This window comes from Lissotriton helveticus, chromosome 7 (genome assembly GCF_964261635.1).
Source record: "Lissotriton helveticus chromosome 7, aLisHel1.1, whole genome shotgun sequence".
In the NCBI taxonomy this organism is placed as follows: domain Eukaryota; kingdom Metazoa; phylum Chordata; class Amphibia; order Caudata; family Salamandridae; genus Lissotriton; species Lissotriton helveticus.
Window position 1 is genome coordinate 1371477558 of NC_136068.1, and position 15482 is coordinate 1371493039.

The following is a 15482-nucleotide window of genomic DNA, read 5'->3' on the forward strand; positions in this document are numbered from 1 at the left end:
CTTTGTGCAGGGGAATGGAAAAGAATACCTGACACAGTCAATAGCAGCGAACCGCTCAGCTTCTGGAGAATTTAGAACAGGATCATGGCTGGGGTCAGAACCATGGGATAGCAAGGAATCACTACTTTGTTTATTTTGTGGGGATCCTGCACTATTCTCCATTTCTTATTGGCTTTTTGCAGAGCCAAAATCAGAGAGTTACATGGACTCTCGATGACCTCCCTCAAGATGCCGTTCCATCACATCCTCAGTGATCAGGGTGATACCGGCTATGACCTCTGGTGTCAGCTTGTATGGTGAGTTCTGGGGAAAGGCTGAGTGGGATCTGAAGGAAATCTTCAGAGGTTTTTGCATCTGTGATTAGGCCCCTCTTGCTTCCTATAAAATCCTTCACTTACCCTCTCAGTTTCCTTGGGATAGGGGTATAAATCTTCTATTGTAAAGACAGAGTACAAATTAACTACTCTCAGGCCACTCACCTGAAGAACTTGTCCGCAGAGACGATGTTGGACCCTACTCACTCCCAGTACAATGCCTGACCAAGGAATGATAACCTCAAATAAGGTGCCAACCTAAGAGGGAAGGGGGTCTGGACAAAATAATAAAAGAGACAAAGACTTGCACTTCCCGGGTGGTATCTAGCTCTCTTTCCTATTCGGGAATGCCCCAAGCGTGTTTCTCTTTCGGTGTGTGTCTTTTTAGGGGTGTAGAGAAGAGTAACTAAGTAGAAGGAACACACACTATTTAAGCATTGATACACATTGACATAATTAGTTGAAATAACATTTGAGCAATGGAAGTACTTACACTCAGAGATGTTTATAACAGCACAGAAAATGTGTATTCTTTTAGTTCTTGTGGGATAGAATAATCCACTCCTTGCGTGTGCTTCAGATAACAGTTCACAGGTTTCCCCCATCAGCATACATAATGTCATATGCTTTATTATGTGACTGTTCTTCCTTTTTGGAAGCCTCTTTTCCTCTTTTTTTAAAAGTTCACGAATTGCCTCTTGAACTTCCAGCAGAAAGCGTGGTTTTCTTTTCTCAAGATGATTCACAAGTCTTGAAGTTTTTATTTTGTAGAATTGTAGAAGGGGGTTTCATGAAAAGAAACAAAGAATAGGGCACTAACCTTGTTTTCTCTTCTTTTGCTTTGTCCTTCCTTTCATTGCAGGTTGTGCCATCACAATGCTGTGATAACAAACAGGCCGGTTCCTGAACAGCTGCAGCCGTGGAGAGGATTTGCTGCCATCGCTCAATGGTAGGTATTTTCTGAAATGCATGTATTGGAAAGTCGGATGAGCTGCGTAGGGATCTCTGCGGTAGCACAGATTTAGCCAGGTAGCCAGGCGAGGAAGCTTGGATCAAGAAGAAGAGGGTGCGATGGTCCATGAGAGTTGGAGGGGGGAGAAGGAATCTCTTTTCAGAAAATAAAGACAAGCGCCAGACTGAGGTTTGACTGGGTATTTACAGGTTGATGTTTTTTTCTAGAAGGGCACGTGTTTAGTTATCCTTCAATGGTCCTGGGAAGGTTCTGACTGCAGGCAAATGGACAATTAGGACACGTGTATAATTGGTGGCACATGAATTACTCTGGAAAGTACCTGACTGGAAAGCCCCTGACTGTGAGCATGGTTGTATGACGTTACAACGCATACTTTTACAACGCACACCTTTACAATGCATTTTTTACAACGCAACATCCATTACAACGCATTCCATTACAACGCATGCCATTACAACAAATTTTTTAAAACTACCTTTACAACGCATTCCATTACAACGCATACTACCTTTACAACGCATACCATTACAACGCATAACATTACATTGCATGTATGGTAAGTATTGGATAGTGTAGGGGTAAAAATTACTATTCTAACTCCAGGGGGTGCAACAGTAGGGTAAGTGTTGGATAGTGTAGGGGTAAACATTACTATTCTAACTCCAGGGGGTGCAACAGTAGGGTAAGTGTTGGATAGTGAAGGGGTAAAAATTACTATTCTAACTCCAGGGGGTGCAACAGTAGGGTAAGTGTTGGATGGTAATGGTATGCGTTGTAATGGTATGCGCTGTAATGACTGCGTTGTAATGACATGCGTTATAATGGTATGCGTTGTAGTGTCATGCGTTGGAATGGTTGCGTTGTAATGGCATGCTATGTAATGGATGTTGCGTTGTAAAAGATTCATTGTAATGGTAGTGCGTTTTAAAGGTTGTTTCCCGTGAGCACATGGATAATTATCAAGCATGTGAATAATTACAGCAAATGAAAAAAGGTAATCAGTGAAGTGAGGCTTGTACAAACATGTGGAACAAAAACATGAGGCCTTTTAGTCAAACCAAGGGATAATTACAAGTACATGGAACATTTCAACCATGAAAATAATATAAAGGTTTGGTATAGGCGGCAGTGATACCTCACTTAGCAAAAATACTTAACCTAAAGTGTTTGAGATGGAGGGGCGATTACATGATTTATTAAGTGATGGATTCTTGAACATAAGGTACATGCTCCGTTGCAGGAATTAGTGATCATAACTGCAGAGTCTTGTGATTTTAATTTTAATTCAGCGTTTTCTGGCTGGGTCTCTATTTCTACACCATCGGAGTGCAATAGATCACAAAGTGGAGTTTAGAAACCAAGTCCCTTTCTAACAACTTCACATGACTTGAATTGCAACTCATGGTGATGGTCACAAATTGTGCCTATCTTCAATGGAACTGGAGATGGAACCTGATTACTAAGCTGCTGATTTGTGATACACACAACTTAGATCTTCTTTCCCTAGAAAAGTAGGTTCTAGACCTCAGCTGTCCTGAACGGGTGGCTCTGCCATCAATCAAAAAGGACATGGGGGGGGGCATGGCCAAGATGGCGACGGAGTGAGACGTGTTTGAGAGTCCCTCCGGTGCCACAAGCCTTTCTTAGCCTTGTATAGCTTCCCCGGGGTGCTTCTGCTCCCCATCATCCGTGCTGCCTAGGTACCGGAGTCTGCCTGGAGGGCCCGGGGCTCTCGTCCTGCCTGCGGGGGCGATCAGAATCAGAGATTGCTGAGGCGGCCAGACTGAGGGAAGGCGCGCGCACGGCCTAAGCTACAGCGGGGCTGGTGAGTGGTGAGACTCCCGGAGAAGAGTCTGACCGAGTTGGAGTGGCTGAAGCCCCTGGGAGTCTACCATCAGAGGCGGATCGCCTGGTGCCCGGACGCCGACAGCTTCATAGCCGGGAGTTACAGCAGCGGTGTCCCGGCCGCCAGAGAGAAGCGAGAGTGGAGAGCGGGCGCCCGCACCTGGTTGCGTCAGCCCAGCCAGGTGCGTGGGAAAGAGTGGGGGCTCCTGGGCCCGGGTAGGCCCCGATCTGCAGTGAGCTGCACTGGAGAGTGAACTGCAGGCGAGAGGGCCGCCGCCTGCGGCCGGCGGAACTGAGACCCTGCCTCGCGACCCCTTGCCGCCTTCGGAGCGGTCCCAAGGCACTGCTGTGTCGGCGAGCTACGGCCCGTGAGTGCTGACGTCCGGAGCCAGGGCTGTGGAGCGAAGGGACGGCGGCAGGAGCACCCTGGCGCGGGGATCCTGGGTCTGGAAGGCCTGACACCTGGCTGGGGAGCTTGGGCCTCCCTCGCACCCCCAATTTGAGTATCGGCTGAATGAGGGAGCCCATGTGGTGGAGGAGGGAGCCCCGAGTGATGCCCTGGAGCCCGCTGGACATTCCGAAATAGCGCTCTGAAGTCCCCCAAGTGTAGAGGCCCATGTGGAGTGGGCTGTGGCCTAGTGCAGCCCTAAAGGGATTGTTAGAACCGAAGGAAGCTCAGTCCTGCCTGCGGGATCTGCGTGCGGAGGGGGCCCCCATCTACTGCGAGAAGGCCTTGTGGTCGGTGGTTGGAGATTGGCCGGTGCTCTGCCTACTGCCTGTCGTGGCGGTCGCCCTCTGCTGCACATCCAGCCCGGAGCGGGACCTCTCGGGAACAGGTCGCAGGGCCTAGCGGAGTAGGGGACGTGGTGCGCGGCGAGCAACCCGGTCAGTGTCTACCCACCCCCCAAATAGGCTGCCGGACCAGCTGGGAGTGATAGCGAGAGCTGGGGCGGGAGATCTGCCGCGTATTGCAGTCTCCTCACATTTCTGGGCCCGGTGCTGGTAGCAGCAGAACTAGGCCCGTGCGACTGGGCTGCTTCGAGGAGGACCTGGGCCTACCCACTGGATTATTCGTAAGGAGGAGCTGGGGCTGTGACCGGCGGCTTCAACCTGCGGATTCGCCGTTGGCACCCTGCCCGAGGTCTCCGCCCTTGTCTGAACTTTTGGGCTAGCGTGGTAGACAGCGATGGCCGAGATCTGAGACCCACCGGACCTATTCCCCGGTGCCCTTAGTGAAGCGGCGGAAGACGAGGACTTGGGCTCCTGGGTTCAGAATCAGTTACACTTGAGTGGGACCCGCCAAGAGATCCTGATACGGGGTCAAAGAGGAGAGGAAGGAGCCGAGGTGAAGTGAACGCCAAGGCCGGTGCTACAGCCCGGGCGTGCAACGTCGTAGGGGGTGCTCTGACCTGCTCCTCCGGTGCACTAGTGGGCTTCTGGACCAGCAACATGGCGACCAGACCCCGTAAGGACAAACCGGGCAAGGATGGAGTATCAAAGGGACCACTGCCTGCGTCGTCCCCGGGTACCAGCAAATCGCCCCCACGAGGAGAAGATGATGCGCCCACCACCAAGGCCTTCATGACCGAACTCTTTTCGGCCATCAAGGAGGACATCTCGGAGCTCCGCTCTCAGCTAGCATCGGACTTGCGTGAGGTGAGGAGAGATGTGGATGGTATCGGAGAGCGGGTGGCGACCTTGGAGGAGCATGACCTGGGGCTGGCAGGAGATGTACACCAGCTCCAGCAAGATGTGCTTAGGCTAACGGAACAGAATCTGGACCTCCAGGCCCATGCCGAGGACTTGGAAAACAGATCGCGCCGCAACAACATCAGGATCCGGGCGGTGCCCTGGGAAGGAGAAGGGGGGGACTTACGAGGCTATGTGGAAGCCCTCTTCCTACAGATTTTGGTGGAGGAAGATCTCAAGGAGATTTGCATGGCCAGGGTCAACCGGGTTGGTCTGCCACGGGGCTCGAGGGCTCCGCCCACGGATATCTTGGTTTGTGTCCATGACTTCCAGCTGAAGGAGCGTATACTCAGGAAGGCGAGAGGAATTAATCCCCTGCAATTTCGAGACCACCGTCCTCAGTTATTTCAGGACCTGGCGGCTTCAACATTGCAGAAGAGACGAGACTTCCGGCCGGTGATCGCATTCCTACGAGACAGGAGCGTGGCCTACTCATGGGGCCACCATTTTCGCCTCATCTTTCGTTGGCAGAACAGACTAGTCCAGGTCAGATCTTTATCGGCGGCCAGGGAACTCCTTGGCCTAGATGACACTACCACGACCCCCAGGGAAGGGAGTTCCCCATCAAGACGTTGATCAAGCTCCCTGGCCTGGCAGAGAGTGGGGCGATCTGCGGCGGTGGGGGGGCTCGCCTGCACGAGAGAGGAGTGGTGGTTACCTCGGTTGCGCTGGTGACAGAGGCAGCACAGACGGGCAGCTCATCAGCGGCATGAGATCCCGAGATGGAGCTTCGTGGTTGCCGGAGGTACACATCTTTTTCAGGTACCTCGAGTGACCTATGTACTCTCTGGTGAGACACCCCAGCCCTGAGTTCTGGGTGGGTACTGCCTGGTTTCACAACCCCCGACCCTTACGGTCATTGTCAAAAGCCCCTTTTGCGGGCTCTTTCATTGTTTTATTTTGCATTGCCTCTTCAGGCCTGAGTTTTCTAGGGGTTTGGGTGGGAGTGGGGGGAGGTGGTGGGAGGGCAGTGGTGGTAGCAGAGGGATATGTATGACAGACCCGTTGTGGATGGAATGCGTCAGGTGTGCTGAGCTGAGGGACCTGGGGGGAGGGAAGGGGGTGGTGGTTGATCAATGCAAGATGTGGGGTAATCTGAGGACTGTCTTATCATACGATGCTTACACTTACGGAGGAGAGGGGGGTGTGAGGTGTCGGTTCTGGCTGGGGAGGGGCGGGCCTGCCAGTACGACACCGGCTGTTGAGCTGGGGGGGTACCACATCCGTGATGCCTCTCATCCTAGGAACGTGGATGTGAGGGGTTTGAACTCCCCCCAGAAATGCCATAAGGTTTGGAAGTATATCCTTGATCATTAATTAGACGTGGTGGGCCTTCAAGAAACCCACCTGGCTCGGAAAGACGAAACCCGCCTCAAGCATAAGCAATTTCCCCTTATTTATAGGTCCTCAGCTCCCACGAAACATAGGGGAGTGGCCCTTATGTTCCGCTCAGTCCTACACTTCCAACCCCTGGGAGTGCGTAGCGACAAGGAGGGCCGCTGGCTCATGGTCAAGGGTATGCTCCTGGACAAGATGTGCACATTTTTGGTCCTATATGCTCCCAATGTGGGTCAAAATGGGTTTGTTCAGGGCCTGCTGCGGATTGTTGAGGACTTCGTTGAGGGGGCCTTGATTGTGATGGTGGATTTTAATTTGGTATGGCATAAGGACTTAGACCGCTCTCATCACCAGAGATCCGACGCCGGTCTCTTCTCCGTCGAGACACAGCGGATGATGGAGGGCATGGGACTTATAGACGGTTGGCGCTTTCTCCACCCCCAGTCTAGGGACTTTACCTTCTTCTCCCATGTTCATCACTCTTACTCTCGCTTAGACCATGTTTTTTTAAGTCAATCCCTTCGGGGGAAACTGCGAGAGGCCAAAATATTCCCTCTATCTGTCTCTGATCACAGTTTGCTCACGATCTGCTTGCATTGGGCAAAGGGGCTTGGGCAGCGCACCCAAACCGTCAGACCACGCACGCAACCTGGGCTTCATCCTGGACTCCTCCCTCTCCATGACCAGACAAGTTAACGCCGTCTCCTCGTCGTGCTTCAACATCCTCCGCATGCTACGTAAGATCTTCCGGTGGATCCCCACCGAGACCAGAAAGACGGTTACCCAGGCCCTCGTCACCAGCCGACTGGACTACGGCAACTCCCTCTACGCCGGAACCACCGCCAAACTCCAGAAAAGACTCCAGCGGATCCAGAACACCTCAGCAAGACTCATCCTCGACATCCCCCGACACAGCCACATCTCCGGACACCTGAGAGACCTGCACTGGCTCCCGGTCAACAAGAGAATCACCTTCCGTCTCCTCACCCACGCACACAAAGCCCTACACAACCAAGGCCCAAGATACCTCAACAGCCGCCTCAACTTCTACACTCCAACGCGTCAGCTTCGATCGACCAGCCATGCCCTCGCTGCCGTCCCCCGCATCCGAAGAGTCAACACAGGAGGAAGGTCCTTCTCCTACCTGGTCGCCAAGACTTGGAACTCCCTCCCGACCCACCTCCGCCTGACCCAAGACCACCTCGCCTTCAGGAAGCAACTCAAGACCTGACTGTTCGAGCAGTAGCGGACCCCCTCCCCAAGCGCCTTGAGACCCTCCGGGTGAGTAGTGCGCTATATAAATGCTTGATTGATTGAGGGGGAAACGCCCAACGCAGGTGGTATTTTCCGGCCTCCCTGGTCCGGGATGAGCCATCCTGTAAGGAATTACGGAAGGCTATTCGCGAATTTTTTTAACTCAACCACGAGAACGACACGTCAGTTTTTAATAGGTGGGATGCCTTTAAGGCATCGATACGGGGCTGTTGTTTGACTCTTAATGCTGTCCTTAACAGGCTGAGACGGACGGAATGAGAGGAGTTGGAGAGGGAGCTCTCTGCTCTTGAGCTGGCGCATAAACAGAACCCCTCCAGGCATGCGCTAAGACCATTGACTGCTGTAAGGGGCAAACTCAGGGCTCATTATAATAACAGAGCGGAATTTACCTTGCTGAAATTGCGGCGCATCTCATATTCACAAGGGAATAAGGTAGGGAACCACTTGGCCCGACAACTCCGAGACAAGATAGAGAAGGAATATATAGGGGGCATCCAGGACGCGGCAGGGACCTTGACGCACCGTGATGAGGCCAAAGCTGGCCTCTTCGGTGATTTTACGCAGCACTGTACTCGGGGGATACCCTTGACCCCGGGGAGCAAAGAGATTACCTAAACGCGCTCCCGCTTCCTCAAGTTTCCTCGGAGTGGAACGAACTGCTCACTGCCCCCTTCACCAGGGACGAGGTGTTGATTGCCATTAAAGCTTTGAAGCCCCATAAGGCACCTGGAGCGGATGGATTTACAGCTCTCTTTTATCAAATCTTCGCCACTGAAGTAGGTGACTTTCTGCTACAACATTTTAATAGCATAGCAGAGACGGGCACGACTTCGGGCTCCATGGCGGAGGCTGTCATATCGGTCATCCCCAAGCCTGGGAAGGACCCGTCTAAGTGCTCATCGTATAGACCAATAGCCCTACTTAATATAGATGCCAAATTGCATTCTTCCATCCTCGCGAACAGGCTCCAGGACTTGATGCCGGCACTCATTCACCCGGACCAGTCTGGGTTCATTAAAGGGCGCCAGACTCACGACAACACCAGGAGAGAAGTCCATCTGATTGAGAAGGCCAACAGGTTCAAGATTCCAGCGGTCCTAGTGGGCCTTGATGCCGAGAAGGCCTTTGACCGGGTGGATTGGAGCTTCTTGTTTCAAACTTTGACGGCGTTTGGCTTCTCGGCTAAATTCTTATTGATGCTTAAAGAGAACTACAGCAGCCCCCGGTCTAGGGTGACGGTTAACGGACATCTGTCGGCGTTCTTTCCACATTCGCGAGGCACTAGGCAGGGCTGCCCTCTTTCACCCCTGCTTTTCGCCTTGAGCATCGAACCTCTGGCGCTCGCTGTGAGGGAGAACCCGGATATTCGGGGACTGCCCATCACTGGAGAGCAGCACAAGATCACCCTGTTCGCTGATGATGTCCTACTTTCCCTTTTGGACCCCGCCCACTCTCTCCCCCACATCCAGGAATCCCTGTCACGCTTTGAGGAGGTGGCGGGTTTTAAGATCAACTACGATAAGTCCTACATTCTCAACCTCACGCTCTCGTCGGCGGAGGTGGACCGCCTCCGGCCACTCACGCCTCTGCCGTGGACCCTCTGCTCCATACTGTATCTGGGGGTCCATTTGACTCCCACGATTGGGAAGCTGTACTCTGCCAACTTCCCCCCCCCCTATTGGCAAGTGTCCAGGGCGACCTGGCCCGTTTGAAGCCGCTGGACATATCTTGGCTGGGGAGGATCCATGCGCTCAAAATGTCCCTTCTTCCTAAGCTCTTATACCTCTTCCAAGCACTCCCTATTGTTCTTGAGGGAGACTTCTTCTGGCGCATTAAAACACTGATGCTCCGCTTCATCTGGCAGGGGGGCCGTGCTCGGTTTTCATTTGCCACACTCCGGCGTCCGAAGAAGGAGGGAGGGTTGGGCCTTCCCGACATGCACTTATACTACGAGGCGGCGCAACTACGGGTATTGGTGAAGTGGTCCCAGCATACGTCGTAGAAACACTGGTTGCATATGGACAGGAGTGTAGCAGGAAGGACGATCTGGGACTTAGTGTGGAAGCCCAAAGGTGATAGGCCCAAAAACGCATACATTAGTACCCCCACCAGCACTACTTTGAAAGTCTGGGACTCGGTCTCTGGTGATGAGCGGTGGACGTCATTCCCGTCCCCCTTTACGCCTATACACTTTAACCCTGCCTTTCCACCTGCTGCACAGGAAGGTCCCTTTGATGCCTGGAGGGAGGGAGGCTGCCTAGCTCTCACGCACTTGTTCCATGGCTCTGCCCCGCTCACTTTTGACAACTGTATGCGGGATTATGAGGTCCAACGGTCGGAGCGGTTCCGCCATGCCCAATTACTCCATTGGGCGCTGTCCCCTTCGGTCAGAGATGCGCCCACCAGACCGCTTACCACATTCGAGGCCTAACTCTCTAGGACCCCCACCATGCGGGGTGTCATTTCCTCCATCTATAGCCTCCTTCTTTCTACGGCTATTTCCCCTAGATCGCGTTACATGGGCCTTTGGGAGGAGCTCCTCGGCCGCAATATCTCGGATGGAGAGTGGTCCCACCTGTGGCACGACATAGCTAAACACAACCATTCGGTGGTGCTTCGGCAGGCCAATCTTAAAACGCTGATGGACTGGTACTTATATCCGGCTAAAGTTAAGACGATTATTTCCAAGCTCTTCGGATAGATGTTGGAGGGGCTGTGGCCTGCTGGGAGACTTCCGCCACATATGGTGGGACTGCCCTGTCATCTGTCCTTATTGGGAGGAGATCCTGTCCCATATCAAGGAGATACTGGGCTACCCGGTCGCCGAATCAATGGCCCATATTTTGCTGGGCCTTCAGGATCCGGATCTTGAACACCAAACCAGGGCGGACAAAAAGATACTTTGGCTATGTATGGGAGCGGCCAAGCTAACCTTAGCAGCGTCCTGGAAGAAAAAGGAAGCCCCAGCGATTTCCCTGTGGCATGCGAGATTGTGGAAACTGTTGAGCATGGAACGCATGGCTGATATCTTCCTAAGCGATTTCAAAAACTTCACGTTCCGCTGGGGCCCCCTGGTCCGCTTTCTCTCCACCGGATTGCCATCCGCGGTTTGCCCACCTACGGTGAGAGCTCTCCATCTGTTTCAAGTATGAGTGTTGTCCATCCAGATGATTGTGTGTGTGCAGATATTCCTACCACCACTGGGGGGGGGAGGGAGTGGGTGGGTGTGGGTGTTCTTAGTTCATGTTCTGGTGACGGCCCGAAACATAGCTGAGGCGGAGACATGGACAACGCGAAGTAGGGTGCAGGCCTGATCCGCTATTTTTGATACTCCAGTGGCACCCACTCCAGCTAGTAGCCTTGACTCTGTGTGGACTCTATATCCAAGACCTGGGCCATGCTTCATGTGCTTTCTTTTGCTTCGTGGCCTACTCCGGCCTAGATACACTTGCTGGTCCTTGGTCCATGCCATCTCTGCCGCCTGACTTTACATATGCCCCTTGCGTGGGAAGTTGTGCGGGATTGTCGCATTTTTTTCCCTTTCTGTTCTACAAAATACTAATAAAAACACCTTTGACAAAAAAAAAAGGACATGGGCTGTCCACTGAATTCCCTTTTTTTGACGTAAGGGCCACTCTGATCCACTACATGCAATCCTCCTCCACCCTTAAGCATGGTCATTGGGACTATCCATGTCCGATGGGACTCTCAAACTTGATGGGATCTAGGAGATCGGTGTTTCAAATGAGTTTAGCAAATGTCTGCATGGGGCTGGAACAAAGTGTTTCCACTCTACAGCTGGGTGGAAACCAGCGGGGCTTGAGGTAGACTTGATCTCGGAACCCTTGAATTCACTACAGGGGGTTTGTGTATTTTAAGAATTCCTTCCTCGATCATGGGGCTTGTTACTTGAGCATGGAACTGCACTCGGTCAGGGCAAAAACAGCATTTCCTCTTTCAGTGTCCTACCTTTATTGCCAATGTATCAAGGGCTGACATTCTTCAGAGCATTAATGCTAGTGACATTCACATTTCCCCTTCCTCTCCCTTGCATTGGTACGTTTGCTCCCAATAGCATGACAACTCCTAGCATGTCTGCTCCTGTCCTACTGGTAAGTTCTGTACCTACATCCATGTCCCTCAAGCTTTTCATGCCACCCTGTGTCAACTTGGTCTAGGCAATCATGAACCTTTCCTTCAGTCCATTCGCTTGGCCTATAGTGTGTCACTGCAGTATTTTGCATAGTGCAAGAACTCGTTAAGGGGCTTGCATTGGCAACAGAGCGTGCCCTTTTGTATCTGGGAGCTAATCTTGGATCATTCATTCCACCATGCTCTCTATATACTTGCATTAATCATTCAAAATATGCATACACTGATATTTTTCGGCCCCTGTGGTGTTTTAAAGATTTTTGGCCAATTCATCTCTTTCTGAAGAATCCTTGTCTCGAGATGGGCAACAGCTGAATCATACCTGGCTTACACTGCTGGTGATGGGGCATTCATGCTTGATACTCTTGAGGGTTTCTGTGTGGGCCAATCTATGGATTGTTTACATTCAGCATATTGTCAAGCCCTGCTCCCCTACACATATACCATGCACCCACCATGGCACTTGTGCAACCGCTAACTGGTCACAGGGAGGAATGTAGCACGTGTGACCTGCCTCATATTGCAAAAGTGCAACATGTTACATGACCCCAGAGGCTTGTCCTGAATAGATATATCCCCTATTTTATTATTTATTTTATTTTAGTGTTTTACAGAGTGCAAACCAGACCCGTGAGGGTATCAGAGCGCTTTACAGTAGTAGCATACAAGGGGGGGGAAGAAAAAGCCAAAGGGAATAGGGACAGGTGGATGCATCATATGGTAGAACAAACAATCATAATAACCAGAAACATTTTGGGGTAGGATCAAATCAATACATCAAGCCAGAGAAGCAGACTCAGTACCCGGGAGGTTTGTTCGGAAGAGCCGAGCGGGTATCAAAGGAGAGAAAGCCCCGGGCTAATGCAGTCACAACAGGCGAGGCCAGGTTACGGAGGTGGTTCTGACGTGAGTGTTAGGAGAGGAATTTGCCCATTAGGAACGTTGTGGCTTCTTTTTTTAAGTGAGCTAGAGATGATAATCTTCTGATGGCGGGAGGTAGTGAGTTCCATATTCTTGGGGCAGCACCAGAGAAGGCACGATTATACATTCTTTTTTTCCTGAAATGTGCAGGTTGGAGCAAAAGGTCGCTGGCGGACCGGGAGTTTCTGGCTTCTCCAGATATCACGAGTTTCTTGCAGCTCCCAGGTCCTTTCCTGATTCCCTCCCTCCTTTAAAAAAACCACACAGCTTCTGGAGATTTCAGCCGAAATCCAATGGGATTTCAACTCTCACAAGGTTTGGCAGCCAATTTGGGGGTTGATTATAAATACCAAGTCCCTTTTGCTAGGCCTCTTTTGGGTTTGAGTTTCCTCCAGTATTCAGGCTGGCTGTGTTCTCACCTGGAATCATCCTTGTTTGAAGACCAAGTAAACGATAGAGAACCAGGTCAGTGCACTGTACAGCAACTTAGGAAACCTTGGGTATTTTTTGTTTTAGAGAAATTAAGGACTCTTTTGGAACTGTAGAAGACAATAAAGACAAAAACGACATCATTTCAAACCCTGGAGTAAGCTACCATTTCTCGAAATTCATAGAGCTTTGAGACATCCATGCAGAAATTAAGTAGGACTCTCTAAAGCACATCTTCATGTGCTTAAGAACCCTGTTTCAGTTGTGGTGGAGACACTAACAGGTTAGTGTTTCTCAGATATTGAAGGAGAGGAGGGGCATAAATGCTGCTATGATCTGTATATTGTTCACTGATAACTGTTATCCTCTATAAAGGTTGTATTCTGTTCCCTTACCAGTGAAAGAGACCCAAGAAGAAAACCCGGACCCAGAGAATACTGTGGGCTGAGTATCCAGAAAAAGAAGGTTTGGACAAGATCTCTCTCTCTCTCTGTCGTCCACCCTATTTCCCAAAAAACTCTTTCCCCCTGAGGCCAGTCATCTGTACCCTAACATAATCAAGTGTGTTGAGGATTGGTTAAGGTCAATAAGAGAGGCCTATCTTTGCTCTTGCAGATTCCTGTATTTCAGGTGAGTGGAGCCTGACTCATGTCACATTAAGGTCCTTCGTCACAATCTGATTGATTTCAGTGTACCAAATATCTGGATTCTCTGTAAGTTTCAAGACAGTGTTTGTGAAGTGGAAGAGATATGCTCGAGATCAATGAATGTGTACATAAGTTCCTCCCTGTACCTCTCTCAATGGGTATTCCGGCACTGCGATCTCTGTACTCTCCACGTTCTCATTCCCTATTGGTTCTAGTTTCGATTTCACCTTTGACCTCTTCTACTTTGACCACTGTTCTCTAAATTTCTCAAGACTACTCCATTCTCTGCTGCATTCTATCAATTCCTTCACATGTGTCTTTAAACCTCTCAACTATAGCGCTTTCAAGTCTTTCTCATTTATCGTCATCCTGAAATTCTTTCACAGTTTCTTTCTCTGAGTCAAATCAAATCCGTATTCACCTGCCAACTTCTCCATTTTTGCATATGCCTCACATGCCACTCTTGCAGATTCCTTACTCAAGTGGACTAATTTGTGCTCACTATAATGACCCAAAAAGCCTATACCTACATTGCCCTTCACGATAATTAATTTTTTTACTGTGCAATGATTGTCCTGCTTGTGGGTCCTCTCTAATGCTGCAAGGTTATTGCAGGAGCGGAGTGGGTCATCTCATAAGCTTTAGTATCCATGAGTCCCCTGCAATACTTGTGGTGTCTGTAGTTGGTGATGGAATGCTTGGGGTAGGTTGAATCTGAGGTATGCTTATAACTACAGGGGTAGAGGGAAGACTCATGCTGGTCAGAATTTGGGACATAGTCTGGGGACATATGCTCATTCTCGGGGGAATTCTGTGCTGCGGGCTCCATTTCCAAGGTTATATTGTAAGGGGTGGTCTGGTCCTCAAGAAATCACCTAAGAAGCTGTTTTCCTAATCACTCGTTGACCCTCTTTCCTTTGGAATCCCTTTTGGTGGTGAGTTTCTCTTTCTCTAAAGCTTTGCTCTTGCTGTCTATGGTGGGACTAAGTGCCAATTTTCTCTATTACATCCTCCCGCCACCTTTTCTCTCTCTCATCACCATGTATGAATTCATGTTATCAGGAGTATTAAGTCCAAATATTTTCCTGTTCTTTTTGGTCACTTCCTGTTTCCAAAGATTTAAATCCACATATTGGGAGGGTGTAGGCTGAGGTTTTAGATCATACTCCCTCCTTCTCAAATTCTCAAGTTTCACTATGTGAAAAGTTCCACATAATGAGAAACATAATTCACCACCTTTCTCTGTATACTGATGCCATTGTTTGAGCCACTGGTGTTCCCTCCAGCGGAAATTTCTCCTGATTTGAAGGCTTTTTTGAGTGAAATTTCCCATTTTTCATTTGAAATGTTTATGATCATCCCACTTTTTGGTGCGCTTGCAAGCCTGTCTCACTCATCGAGCTTTTAGATCGTCCACCAATGCCACAATGGGATAGTGTCATAGGTCAACCAATAACAGCATAGTCCAGGCTTTTTTCCGACCCATCCCTGCGGAGCATACCATGACATGTCTGATGCAGCATACGGTTGATCTTCTATGAACTTTATTCAAAACGTCTTAAACCAATGTTGTCTGCTTCTTCCAATTGATCGCAAATCTTTACAGTACAGAAAAGACCTCTCATAAGAGCCACACTTGCACCACAGCATACTCTCGACTAGCAGGAGTTGCTTAACCAATGCATCCACTCCTGTGTACAGAAGAATGAACACTCAGCCTTTATTAGTACATTTCCTCATAGTAATATGTCCCTAATCTGGTGTGACTGCTTCACAGTACACCTCTTCCTAGCAGACAACTTTGCGAAACTCAATTAGATCTCAAGATTACAAAACCCC